Raw genomic sequence first — 15,108 nt, forward strand, 5'->3', positions numbered from 1 at the left:
ACCAGTGCAAGTGGGATCAGAATCAGGCCTTTTGTTTAGATATGGCATAAAGTTTCATCTGAAAATTGTTAAATGAGAATTAAAGCTGGATGAAAAAGTTGAAATGTTTGACATTGAACTCTTACAGTAGGAATAACTACTCTGTATTAAGATAGCACCCTTCATCTGAAACTATATAGTGCTTTTCAACCAATCAATGAATTAATCCTCGCAACATCTCTGTGAGGCACACAAGTATTTTTATATGCATTTTATAAAAGGTTAAAATAAGACACAACGGCTAAGTAACTGTTCCTAAAGTCATACAGTGTCTAAGTGGCAATTTTGAAGAGCCATAAGTCCCAATTCCTCAGTCACCTTCTCTAATCACTAGATTCACTTGGCCAAATTCAGCCCTGGGATGAGCTGGTGAACTCCTCAGCTGAAGTGAGTCAACTGTTGGTGTTGTGCATTGCACTATGATAGGGCTAGAAATGCCAAATATAGCTATGGACTTTGGCCCAGATCCTCAGCCAATGTAAATTGGTGTCGCTCCATTGACAACACAGATGTACACCCAAAGAGGAGCTGGATCAGTAATTTCTATTGCAATTTACTATTTATGCTAAAACATGCTTATTCCCAGGTAAACTTTCAGAACACTGTGGTGATCTAGTGGCACAACATCCTTTAAAAGGACCATCCATGGAAACTGATGTTAACCCACCTCCTTCCTTACAGAAAATTACAAGAATGCCCTGGAGAGTAAATAATTGTTCAAAACAATTGTTCAGAATAAAACCCCAGCCACTGAGTTAGGCACTGACTGCTGACTGAGGAAAACATTTTGAAGCTATCACTGGGTATGTTAGGAATGCCAATAAAAATCACATTCACAGTTCTCCATTATGTCCCAGAGAAAATGATAACTCATGGCATAGCATATGCTTCTAAAAGAAACAGGCCTTTTTATTTACAGATATTTTTGTAAACTTAAATTATCATGAAAACAATGGCCTGTGATCTAGGCACTTACTCACAATCTAGGTGGCATATAGAACAAATATTTAGAGTCAAATGATCATTATGGTCCTTTCTGACCTTAATATCTATGAATCTAGGGGTTTAGTTACTTGGCTTTCATCAAAGGCATGTGCATTGCTTCCCCACTGTCTGTCTGGAAATTTTGGCTGGGTTAGTGATTACCAAGCAGATCTGATTGTTTTCTGTTACTGCTATAACCATGTAAAATTTTCCTCGTGAAAATGATAGGCCAGTTTCTGATCTTATCACACTGGTGTCATTCTGGAGTAGCTCATGTTTCCTCACACATTGCTCCACACCTCCCACCTTGTGCGCTGCTCACTCCTCTCACCTTGTGGTTATGTCTCCTCTTTCCATTCCTGCCTCAGTGCCTTTTTTCACACTGCTCCCTGTGCCCGGAAGGACACTGTTTTTTTTGTGTGCCAAATGTCTTAAACACTCCTAATACAAAGCACTTCTTACACCTTGCTTTTTATCACTTATTTCCATTTCATGGATGACATTCTGGCTCCCTTGACGTCAATTGCAAAACTCCCATTGGTTTTGCTGGGACCAGGAGTTCACTCCATAATCTAGGTTTGGCTAATTTAGGTTGTAAACTCATTGGGGCAGAGATTATGGGTCAGATTTTCAAAAGTGCTCAGCTCCCAGCAACTCCCATTTTGATGCTTCTAGACAGATTTTTCAATAGAGATGAGCACCCAGAACTGGTGAAAACCTGTTCATTTTTTCTGGTGCCTAAATGGGAGTTGAGCTCTCTTGAAAATTTGGCCCTATTTGCGGTTGCTGAGCATTTTTGAAAATTTGGTCTCAGGTCTTTTAAAAAAGTCTCTGTAGAGTACCATGCAAAGCTATGGCAGAGAATAGATGATGATGATGAGTATAACTGGGATGGAAATCTGGACTAACATATGCAATTAGACTACTTCTACTACTATTATACATTAAAATATTGTAGCACTTTTCTCTGGAAAATTTCAAATACCTCACAGCACCCATGTGAAGTAAGGAAGTAGTAGTATTCTCCATTTTACATATGGGGAACTGAGACACAGAGAAATTAAAGGCAACACTTTCAAATTTGCTTGCCTAAAGTAAGTCACCTAAATAAATGCCTGATCTTCAGAGATCTGAGCACCTATCACTTCCATTGATTTCAGAGGGAGTTAAGGACATTCCATACACCAGAAAATCAGACTCCCTATATAGGGGCCTAAACACAGAGTTCAAAAATTTTAGTCCACATGATTTGCCCAAGTCATGCAGTTAGACAAATGCAGAATCAGGAATATAATCAAGAATTCATAACTCTATCCCATACTCATAGCACTAGATCATGGAAAATGGTACTCAGCCCTTTTAACTGTCTTCAGTCCACGTGCTATATACATGATGCCTGATTTCAGAGGAGATGTACTGAGCCCTCTCAATTCCCCTTTAAGTCATTGGGAATTGTGTGCACTCAGCTACTCCTAAACACAGGGCAGGCATTGTAGATCTTGCTCAATTTCTATGGAGACTATTACTCAACCAATTTTAGGAAAATGTCCTCTTATTGTACAAGTATTGGCTGTAGTACAGCAAGCCTAGGCTCATGTACTTATTCTATTTCCTTACTGTTGATGGTTGGAGGGTCTTCATTCTTTGTTCAGAACACCTTGATAAAGTTTCATTGGTTCCTTCTGTCACAGAGGTTTTAAACCATCCAGCCTGGCAAAGCAGTTTCTTGCATCTCTTTAGGAACACTTGGCTTGAAAAGCAATACAGAACTGGATCAAGTGCACTGTTTAGGTATGTAAAGGCAAATGAGGCATGTAATAACTGGTCAATAGTGCCAATGTGTTCAGGGAATACTTTTATAGTAACCAGCCCAACTGCAGCAATTAAAATAGTAGGCAAGAAGCAGACGGTATATACCAAAACAATGACTATCAGCACTTTCACAGATCTTTGGACCTTGTTCCTTTTAGCCAATTTCTTCTGCTTGAGCTTCAAGATAATGTTGCAAACACAGAACATGATGATGCCTAAAGGCAGAAAAAATTCAAGAAAAAATAATATTGCATGCCATTTGGCTGCTGCCTGTGGTTCAAGATGAAGGTTATAACTTTGGCATGCACTGTTCTTACTCTGATTATGATCCAAGGTAAAGACATGGCTGTTCATAAGTATAACTATGATCCAAAGTGCAATTGCTACTTTTGCAGCACAGGATGTTGATATTTTACTCAGTTGGTGGTGAGGATGAACCACTTTAAAGTAGCGATCCATTGCAATGGCAGTGAGAAATACAATGCTTGCTGTCCTGTTCATTGACAACATGAATAGGTTGACATGGCAAAATGTCTCTGTGAGGACCCAGACTTCATTCTCCATGTAGTAGTGGATACGAAATGGCAAGTTGATTATCAGGAAGAAATCAGCAATGACCAAGCTGAATAAATACACGGTGCTTGATGACCAGAGATTCCTGGAGGAGCAAAAGATGCTCAAAGCAATACCATTTCCAACAAGTCCTATGACAATCTCCACACCAAGCAGAGAAGCAATAATCACTGCAATTGTGGCAACTCCATTCATTGTCATGTTGGTCACTGCTGCGAATCTGGAGCTCTTGCTGTTTTTTAAATTTCTGCAGCCCACAGTTGGATGGTGAGTTGAGATGCTTGCAAATACTTGCCAAGTGTCTTTGAAATACAGGAAATACAGTGAAATTTCAAGAAGTGGCATTTGTTTGTTTGCAAAAATTGAGTCAATACCAACATGACACGCCTCTGAAAGTATCTAGAGATATAATCTTATCAATAGATTGTGAAATACTTACCTTCTGGTCATCGGTACAGCTTTGTCATGGAGAACAAAGCTGATAGTGCTGTTTTAGGACTAAACTGAAGCAAAATTTAGATTGCATCTGAAGTTGTCTGCCTCAACCACTTAGAACTAGTCTAAGATTACAGATCCCTTTGTACAGGACACCCAACCAAATCTGTACGTTTTATATAGTGTGTTTATTATTTTGCAAGTACAACATAAGGATTTAGTTTTCATTATTCTTTGCATGTGATTTTTGCCATAGGAACATAAGGGCAAAAGAACTGCCATACTGGATCAGAATAGTCATCTATCTCATCCAGTATCCTATCTCTGAAGGGGGCCAGTACCAACTGATTCAGGGGAAGGTGCAAGAAACCTGCAAAGGCAGCTATTGAATAACCTGCCCACGGAGAAAGTTCCTTTCTATCCCCCATCAGTAGTTGTTGGCTTAGGCTTGAATAGAGACTGGGAGTGGATGGGTCATTACACAAAATAAAACTATTTCCGCATGTTATTTTCCACCTCCTCCACCCCCCCTAGTTCCTCAGACGTTCTTGTCAACTGCTGGAAATGGCACACCTTGATTATCACTACAAAAGGTTCCCCCCCCCCCCACTCTCCTGCTGGTAATAGCTCACCTTAAGTGATCTCTCTCTTTACAGTGTGTATGGTAACACCCATTGTTTCATGTTCTCTCTGTGTGTACATAAATCTCCCCACTGTATTTTCCACTGAATGCATCCAATGAAGTGAGCTGTAGCTTCCGAAAGCTTACGCTCAAATAAATTTGTTAGTCTCTACGGTGCCACAAGTACTCCTTTTCTTTTTGCGAATACAGACTAACATGGCTGCTACTCTGAAACCTGTCATTAGGAAAAAAGTATCAGTGCAGCTACCAGTGAGAGTTGGTGGCCGCACTCTGGGGCCACAAAAAAATTTGCTGCGAGAATCCTTGCCCTAAACACAGTTCTTAAATTCTTAATAGTGTAATTTTATGTGTTCTCACTGCTCATAGAAATATTGAATCCTTTTTGGAATCCTGCTGAGCAGCTGGACTCCGTGATATCTGTGGCAATGAGTTCCATGGGCCATCATTGTCTTATAAGTTTAAAATTTGCTGCCTTTCAGTTTCCTGTCTGATGTAAACAATTCCTGCCTAATGTATACTCAACCTATACAAGCACCTGTTGTGATGCTCCCTGGAGAGTTGTGAGGCACCTCACCACCACCTGCCCTCTGTGTGAAGAAATCTGGTCTGTGCCTGTAATGGAAATCACCAGCATCTAGCTGCACAAACACTACTTTCCAGGCCTCCACAGGCTTTGCTCCCTCTGTATAGGTAGTTATAGGCACACTCCAACCCCCGAATTCTTGGAGCATTTCCTGATCCACTAGACACTCACAGAATCACCAAGCCCGCTGTTCCCAAAAGAAAAGTACATACTAGCTTGTAGGATTCAACTCAGGATCACCACTTAGCTTTACCCCCCAGGATTTAGGTATATTTATAGTGGAAACAAGAATAAGTTTATTATCAAAGAATAGAAACAGGAAACCAATAATTACATACAAGACAAAATCATAACACGCTTTCTAGAGACACCATCATAGGACCTAACCACATCAGCCACACCATCAGGGCTCGTTCACCTGCACATCTACCAATGTGATATATGCCATCATGTGCCAGCAATGCCCCTCTGCCATGTACATTGGTCAAACCAGAAAGTCTCTACGCAAAAGAATAAACGGACACAAATCTGACATCAGGAATTATAACATTCAAAAACCAAGAGGAGAACACTTCAATCTCCCTGGTCACTCAATAACAGACTTGAAAGTGGCAATTCTTCAACGAAAAAACAGACTTCAACGTGAAACTGCAGAACTGGAATTAATTTGCAAACTGGACACCATTAGATTAGGCCTGAATAAAGACTGGGAGTGGTTGGGTCATTACAAAACCTAAACCTAATTTTCCCCTTCTGTTACTCACACCTTCTTGTCAACTGTCTGAAATGGGCCACTCTCATTACCACTTCAAAAGCTATTTTTCCTCCCTTGGTATCCTGCCGTCAATTGAATTATCTCGTTAGACTGACCTCACACTTGGTAAGGCAAATCACATCTTTTCATGTATTTATACCTGTTCCTGTATTTTTCACTCCATGCATCTGATGAAGTGGGTTCTAGCCCATGAAAACTTATGCCCAAATAAATTGGTTAGTCTCTGAGGTGCCACAAGGACTCGTTGTTTTTGCTGATACAGACTAACACAGCTACCACTCTGAAACCTTTCTAGAGACTAAACTTCATGAACAAGTTAACCTCCTGTCAAAATAAGCTTATTTCACCTGAAGTTCTTGCCAGTGTTTTCAACCAAGCCTCGTTGAGAGGCTTTTTCACGAAGCCAGTTGGTACCTGGATCATGCCTGCATATTAAAATTGTCTGTACACTAGAGTTCCTATTCCATGGTGGGCTGCCAGGAGCTGGGCAGACAAGCTAGCAGGAAACCAGATAGGTTTCTAAAGAAACCCGGTCTAACAGGTAGGGTATAAATGGGTATAAACTGGCCACTAGGAAGTTTAGACTTGAAATTAGATGAAGATTTCTAACTATCAGAGGAGTGAAGTTTTGGAATAGCCTTCCAAGGGAAGCAGTGGGGGAAAAAGACATATCTGGCTTTAAGATTCTACTCGATAAGTTTATGGAGAAGATGGTATGATGTAATTTTGGTAATTAATTGATCTTTAAATATTCAGGGTAAATAGGCCTAATTCCTTGAGATGGGATATTAGATGGGTGGGATCTGAGTATCCCAGGAAAGAATTTTCTGTAGTATCTGGTTGGTGAATCTTGCTCATATGCTCAGGGTTTAGCTGATCACCATATTTGGGGTCGGGAAGGAATTTTCCTCCAGGGCAGATTGGAGAGGCCCTGGAGGTTTTTCGCCTTCCTCTGTAGCATGGGGCACGGGTCACTTGAGGGAGGATTCTCAGCTCCTTGAAGTCTTTAAACCATGATTTGAGGACTTCAATAGCTCAGACATAGGTGAGCTTTTTCATAGGAGTGGGTGGGTGAGATTCTGTTGACTGCGTTGTGCAGGAGGTTGGACTAGCTGATCAGACTGGTCCCTTCTGACCTTAGTATCTATGAATCTAAATCTCCCCAGTTGCACTGGAATTTTGTTGAAATCAATATGTTCCCTGGAACATTTCAGTTTGGACAAATTGGTATTTTCTTATGGAAAAATGTTCCATTAGAAAATTTCTGACCAGCTCTACTGTGACTCTGTGGTCATAGAATTTGCTGTGGAATTCGGATTTGTGCTCTAGAAGCTAAAGTTTCATTTTTAAGTGTTTGTAGCCATTAAGGATATAAACAAAATCTTGAAAATGTGAAATGAGTATAAAACTGATTGTGATGACATCTAGACACCCCACACTGGTCAGGAAAGAACATGAGCTCAGTTAGCCCCACCTCACTATACCTGAAATAGGTGTTGGCTCTTGGAAGGCTTAAAAGGGGAGAGCCCGTTTCTGATGGCCGATGGCTGGGTGGGAGAGCTGATCTTGCAGACTTCCCACAGAGTCTGAGCTGCTTGGGCCAGGAACTGCTTAGAGACTGCTGCCTTTCAGAGCCTCTCTGAGAGAACTTAGGTCCACTGTGAGATTGTTTGGATTTGCTGCCAGCAACTGAGTTGTGGCTGAGTATGACTGATGGAGATGATGCCCTGCCTAACGGGGATGACAACTAAATAAAAACCATTTTTGTCTTCAAAATGGGGGCCCAGAAGTGGTTTGCTGTGAGCCCAAGAGCAAGCCTGTTATGCTGATGTAGCAATGATTTTCTGACTCTGCAGCCTCCTAAGAGGAAAGACCTGCCCATTTGCTTTCAATTTCTTGTGCTGTTAATACCAAAGCCCAAAGGAGACAATTCCAATTTAGTGGGATTCACTATTTCACTGCTGATCATTTTAGCACACGCTTCCAGCTAATTTTCTTATCCCACAATCCAAACTGCCAGCCCAGGTGCCAAGCCCCAAAGGTCCCCTACCAACAGCTGCCAATCTTCCAGCTTCACCCTGGCTATCTTCTCTGACACAGTTACACACTGTGTACTGGGGCAGCTGCCCCCACTCTAGTATGGACGGGGTTAGCGCAAGCCAGAGAGGCTGTACAGAGCCCCAACCAATCATGGAATGGCTTATTGGGAGCCAATCAAGTGGAGGCTTGAAAGCAGCCTATCAGGGCCAGGCTGGGCCCTATAAGAAGGCTGCAGGGCAGAGAGGAGGGGAGTCTTTCCCTGGAGGGCAAAGGGAGAAGAATTAGATCTTAGCGATACAGCTAAGGCAGGGGTAGCAGAGGCTGGGCAAGCGCTAGGCTGATGACTGCCAGACTGGGGCCCTGACAAAAAGGGGCAGCGAAGGTGCTGGGGCTATGGGAAAGTGGCCCAGGGAAGTAGGCAGTACAGGAGAGCTGGATGAGGATAGTAAGTAGCTGTTGCTAGAGGGTTCCTGGGTTGGGACCCCCTTCTCCTTTTCCCCTGCCTCCCCTACACTTGCAAGTGTTGAGTGGCGAAGCCAGACTGCAGTTTACCCTTGTAGGAAGGGGCTAGACTAAGGACTGCAGTGAGCTACTGAGGCGAGTGATAGAACCAGAAGCTGCTGGTCCCCCTCAAGAGTGGGGAGAGCCATCGGAGTGGGCACAGCTGGAGGGCAGTGTCCAGAAGCGAATGCCTCAGTCCGGGAGTGACGGGGATCCAAAGGTGAGGATGGTGGAGACCAAGAAAGTAACAGAGGGTGAGACATCACTAGTAAAGGCGTGCCACTGAAATAGCTGATTCCCCAACCAACAGGAGGTCCCACTGTGGTGAATCTGTGCCCTGTTACACACTGTCAATGAACCATGTGCAGCATATTGGAAACATGTTCAATCTAAAAATGGAAGTTTCTTTATTGACTTTATTTGAAGCTGCTGCAGAATTTCCACCAGAATGCTGCAAAATGTAGGTTTAATTTGCTGTAGAGAATGTAGAGCCTTGGCTATGACCTGTCTGATATCTTATCCCTGGTGAATCTGTCTTCAGTGAAGCAGAGTCAGAATTCTTCGTCGCAGGTTAAGCAAGCTGTCCCTTCTTATCAATTGTAGTGCCTTGATGCACTAGATGAGATCAAGGCACTATTCAAAGAGCTTTCTATTATGTATAATTATTAATTATTATTTATTATTATTCCCATTTTCCATATGGGGAGCTAAGGCACAGAGAAATGAAGCAACACAGGAGCAGGTGGGAATGATCTCATGTTTCCTGAGGTCCAGCACACTAATCATACGACCAGCCTTTACTTGGAAAAGCAGAGTCCATTGAGGAGACAAATACCTAGTCCCTACTCTCTGAAGCAACACTTTTAACTCATGTTAGGGTCCATTTAATTCTTCCTCTTTCTCTAGCAGGTGAATTGAGAACTAGGTATCTTATTTTGTGTGGGTCTTTAAAAAAACAAAAACAAAAAACAACCCTCAGATTTTCAGGTTTAATTGAAAGAGTCCATGACACTTTGGGGATAGGAGTTGGCTCCAATGCCTGTAGCCCCATGTCTGTCTCCTTCCCTTTGTTATGTAGTGCATTAAAACATTGCATGAGAGTTGGGGCCTGTCCTCACCCCAGAAGTGTCTGCATTTCAGTACGGTTGTGCGTATTTAATTTGTGAAGCACTGTGAGACCCATCAAAATGAAAATGCTATGTAAGCGTAAGGTAATAGTCGTAGCATTTGGCATAGGAGCAGCAGAACAATTAAACTACACAGTTGCTCAGAACAGCTCATACCTAAAAATTACTAGAGTATTTGTGCCTTTTGCCCTTTACTCCCCAGAAGTTTCAAAAGACTTGCAAAAGTTAATTGCTTTTAGGGAAGTTTGCATCACCCAGCAAGAGCTTATCAAGCTAAACCAGAAGGTTTAACAGGGAGGAAGCCTGACTTTTTTTTTTTTTTTTTTTGAAATCTTCTTATTTTTAAAATACTGGGCCACCTTCTTTCTCAGTGTAAATTCACATGGTCAACTGAGCTACAAGCATGGATGAACTTGACTCATGCTGAATTTCTAAAATCTCACTTACAAAAAAATGAGAATGGGAGGGTTTCATTTCCAGCTACACTTGCAACAAACTAGGCTAATGAAGTGCACACAGCTAGATCTGGACTGGAGTGTGAGATTGGCAAGCAGTTGAAATGACAGATATTAGATCTAATGGAAGTACTAGCAAAATCCAGAACTAGGCTCAAGATACTACATATCTTGACTATCAAGACATCTTGACTATTAAAACATTTTTGTTTTAAGCAGAGAAAAATAATAATAAAAAAAGCTAACCACTAAGCTGCCCGAAATAGACCCAAAGTGCATCCTGCAAAAAGACATAGATTCATAGATACTAAGGTCAGAAGGGACCATTCTGATCATCTAGTCTGACCTCCTGCACAACGCAGTCCACAGAATCTCACCCACCCACTCCTACAAAAAACCTCATCTATGTCTGAGCTATTGAAGTCCTCAAATCATGGTTTAAAGACTTCAAGGAGCAGAGAATCCTCCCTCAAGTGACCCGTGCCCCATGCTACAGAGGAAGGCGAAAAACCTCCAGGGCCTCTCCAATCTGCCCTGGAGGAAAATTCCTTCCCGACCCCAAATATGGTGATCAGCTAAACCCTGAGCATATGAGCAAGATTCACCAACCAGATACTACAGAAAATTCTTTCCTGGGTTACTCAGATCCCACCCATTTAATATCCCACCTCAGGGGATTAGGCCTATTTACCCTGAATATTTAAAGATCAATTAATTACCAAAATTACATCATACCATCTTCTCCATAAACTTATCGAGTAGAATCTTAAAGCCAGATATGTCTTTTTCCCCCACTGCTTCCCTTGGAAGGCTATTCCAAAACTTCACTCCTCTGATAGTTAGAAATCTTCATCTAATTTCAAGTCTAAACTTCCTGATGGCCAGTTTATACCTATTTGTTCTTGTGTCCACATTGGTACTGAGCTTAAATAATTCCTCTCCCTCTCCGGTATTTATCCCTCTGATATATTTATAGAGAGCAATCATATCTCCCCTCAACCCTTTGGTAATGGCACTCAGGACATTTTGCAGGCATGCTGCAATGCTAGATTCTCATTATTTCTGGCTTCCTTTTCATAAACTGCCATCCTACAAGTTATGCAAAAGTAAATTTGCCCATAGTGCCAAAAAGCAGAAAACTTAAAAAATTGCTAATTCTGTCATATTTACATCCCTCTTTTCCAGTATTGAAAATAAAGAGGTCGCCCCTAAATGAACTGACATTGGATGTGACAGAAGGGGGTGGATGGCAATGATCGAGATGATTAAATCTTTGCCCATGAATCCTAATGGCAGATACTGTATGGCAAATTGCCTTCTGAACTGAAATGTTATATCTGGCCGTGTGAGAGAGAGGGTCATGATGACCCAACAGAGCACAATAAGGTTTTATTCTCTCTAAGTTTTGTGTCATCAGAGAAGTTCATCATATTTACTGCACATTTGTGAGATAGAATGATTTTGTTTCCTTTATTTCTAGCACTGAAGTATCTGATAATAGTGCACTAGGGCCATGTCTACACTAGTGAACTTACAGTGGCACAGCTGTACCAATGCAGCTGCGCTGCTGTAAGATTGCTTGTATATCTGCTCTATGCCAATAGGAGAGAGCTCTCCTATTGACATAGTAAACCACTTCAATGAGCGGCAGTTACTCTGTCGGCTGGAGAGCTTCTCTTGCTGACACAGCACTGTGCACATGAGTGCTTATGTGATGAAATGTATGTCACTTGTGGTTTGTTTTTTCACACCCGTGAATGACATAAGTTTTGCCGACATAAGTGTCAGTGTAGTGTAGACATGGCCTAAATCTGTAGTTTCATAAATAGAGGTGTGTGATGGGAGTCAAAAGCCCTTCAGTTCGGGGAGGGGAGGGTAAGGGAGAGGGAGTCCTCTTTGTGACTATAAGCACCATATCCAACTTCTATTATGGGCTAAACAACACAGGCCTTAAGAAAGTTGCTGGTATCTTCACAGTCTTCAGGCTGGGGGGGTTCCATCCTTGCCAGCTTGTCTGGGTCTGATGGAATACAGTCATTGCACTGGTGATTCATCTGTTCAGGATACCTGGCTTTGTTAGCCTGAAAAGGTCAATTAGGGTAACCTGAACAAGAGGCCTGTCTGATCTCAGTGTAGAGAAAGGACCAGTCTCAAGAGGTGCCTCATAGGACAGTGAGTTCTATGACCTGGAAGTTTCTGACTTTGACTCTTGTGCTTGTTAACCCTATGAGAGGAATAGTACGTTTAGACTTTGCTGCTTGAGTCACATGAGCCAGCAAATAATGGCGGAAACTGTGGTGAGAAATAGTAACAGCTAATTGTTACTGAGCAGGATGTGTAGAAGAAGACTATACCTGTTTCAAAATACTATGCAGGCAGAATTGAGGGAGGCAGAATGAAAGCCTGGAAACTGTCCAGGTCATGAGGGTTCAACACTCTTAGCCCTGGTCTACACTAGGCGTTGAGGTCAAATTTAGCAGCATTAAATCGATGTAACCCTGCACCCGTCCACATGACTAAGCCCTTTTTTTCGACTTAAAGGGCTCTTAAAATCGATTTCCTTACTCCACCCCTGACAAGGGGATTAGCACTGAAATCGGTTTTGCTGGGTCGAATTTGGGGTACTGTGGATGCAATTTAGATGGTATTGGCCTCCGGGAGCTATCCCAGAGTGCTCCATTTTGATCACTCTAGACAGCACTCTCAACTCAGATGCACTGACCAGGTAGACAGGAAAAGGCCCGCGAACTTTTGAATTTCAATTTCCTGTTTGGCCAGTATGGCAAGCTGCAGGTGACCATGCAGAGCTCATCAGCAGAGGTGACCATGATGGAGTCCCAGAATCGCAAAAGAGCTCCAGCATGGACCGAACGGGAGGTACGCGATCTGATCGCTGTATGGGGAGAGGAATCCGTGCTATCAGAACTACGTTTCAATTTTTGAAATGCCAAAACATTTGTGAAAATCTCCCAGGGCATGAAGGACAGAGGCCATAACAGGGACCCGAAGCAGTGCCGCGTGAAACTTAAGGAGCTGAGGCAAGCCTACCAGAAAACCAGAGAGGCCAACGGTCGCTCCGGGTCAGAGCCCCAAACATGCCACTTCTATGATGAGCTGCATGCCATTTTAGGGGGTTCAGCCACCACTACCCCAGCCGATTTGTTTGACTCCTTCAATAGAGATGCAGGCAACATGGAAGCAGGTTTTGGGGACGAGGAAGACGATGATGATGAAGTTGTAGATAGCTCACAGCAAACAAGCGGAGAAACCGGTTTTCCCGACAGCCAGGAACTGTTTCTCACCCTGGACCTGGAGCCAGTACCCCCCAAACCCACCCAAGGCTGCCTCCCGGACCCACCAGGCGGAGAAGGGACCTCTGGTGAGTGTACCTTTTAAAATACTATACAAGGATTAAAAGCCAGCATGTTTAATTATTAATTTGCCCTGGCATTCGTGGTTCTCCTGGATATACTCCCAAAGCCTTTGCAAAAGGTTTGTGGGGAAGGCAGCCTTATTCAATCCACCATGGTAGGACACTTTACCACTTCAGGCCAGTAGCACATACTCGGGAATCATTGTAGAACAAAGCATTGCAGTGTATGTTTGCTGGCGTTCAAACAACATCCGTTCTTTATCTCTCTGTATTATCCTCAGGAGAGTGATATCATTCATGGTCACCTGGTTGAAATAGAAAAGGAGTACTTGTGGCACCTTAGAGACTAACAAATTTATTAGAGCATAAGCTTTCGTGAGCTACAGCTCACTTCATCAGATGCATTTGGTGGAAAAAATAGAGGGGAGATTGATATACACACAGAGAGAACATGAAACAATGGGTTTATCATACACACTGTAAGGAGAGTGATCACTTAAGATAAGCCATCACCAGCAGCAGGGGGGAGAAAGGAGGAAAACCTTTCATGGTGACAAGCAAGGTAGGCTATTTCCAGCAGTTAACAAGAATATCTGAGGAACAGTGGGGGGTGGGGTGGGGTGGGGGGGAGAAATAATATGGGGAAATAGTTTTACTTTATGTAATGACTCATCCATTTCCAATCTCTATTCAAGCCTAAGTTAATTGTATTCAGTTTGCAAATTAATTCCAATTCAGCAGTCTCTCGTTGGAATCTGTTTTTGAAGCTTTATTGTTGAAGGATAGCCACTCTTAGGTCTGTAATCGAGTGACCAGAGAGATTGAAGTGTTCTCCAACTGGTTTTTGAATGTTATAATTCTTGACGTCTGATTTGTGTCCATTCATTCTTTTACGTAGAGACTGTCCAGACACCACTGACTTCCTGAGGAAACTACAGTCCATTGGTGATCTTCCTAAAAACACCATCCTGGCCACTATGGATGTAGAAGCCCTCTACACCAACATTCCACACAAAGATGGACTACAAGCCGTCAGGAACAGTTTCCCCAATAATGTCACTGCTAACCTGGTGGCTGAACTTTGTGACTTTGTCCTCACCCATAACTATTTCACATTTGGGGACAATGTATACCTTCAAATCAGCGGCACTGCGATGGTTACCCTCATGGCCCCACAGTATGCCAACATTTTTATGGCTGACTTAGAACAACGCTTCCTCAGCTCTCGTCTCCTAATGCCCCTACTCTACTTGCGCTACATTGATGACATCTTCATCAACTGGACCCATGGGAAAGAAGCCCTTGAGGAATTCCACCATGATTTCAACAATTTCCATCCCACCATCAACCTCAGCCTGGACCAGTCCACACAAGAGATCCACTTCCTGGACACTACGGTGCTAATAAGCGATGGTCACATAAACACCACCCTATATCGGAAACCTACTGACCGCTATTCCTACCTACATGCCTCCAGCTTTCATCCAGATCATACCACACGATCCATTGTCTACAGCCAAGCTCTACGATATAACCGCATTTGCTCCAACCCCTCAGACTGAGACAAACACCTACAAGATCTCTATCATGCATTCCTACAACTACAATACCCACCTGCTGAAGTGAAGAAACAGATTGACAGAGCCAGAAGAGTACTCAGAAGTCATATACTACAGGACAGGCCCAACAAAGAAAATAACAGAACGCCACTAGCCATCACCTTCAGCCCCCAACTAAAACCTCTCCAACACATCATCAAGGATCTACA

At 42.7% G+C, this 15,108-nt stretch overlaps 1 protein-coding gene and 1 long non-coding RNA gene across 2 annotated transcripts in view; one reads left to right on the forward strand and one right to left on the reverse strand.

Moving 5' to 3' along the window:
* The window catches only part of LOC122459444, a 472,186-nt gene that overhangs the window by 39,073 nt on the left and 418,005 nt on the right, over window positions 1-15,108 (reverse strand). The window lies entirely within an intron of this gene.
* The window catches only part of LOC122459526, a 90,659-nt gene continuing 83,528 nt past the window's right edge, over window positions 7,978-15,108 (forward strand). The window contains exon 1 of the long non-coding RNA XR_006280285.1: window positions 7,978-8,605. This is a non-coding gene — a long non-coding RNA (uncharacterized LOC122459526). The remainder of the gene's footprint in view (window positions 8,606-15,108) is intronic.

The sequence above is a fragment of the Dermochelys coriacea genome, chromosome 3 (assembly GCF_009764565.3).
Source record: "Dermochelys coriacea isolate rDerCor1 chromosome 3, rDerCor1.pri.v4, whole genome shotgun sequence".
Taxonomy (NCBI): Eukaryota; Metazoa; Chordata; order Testudines; family Dermochelyidae; genus Dermochelys; species Dermochelys coriacea.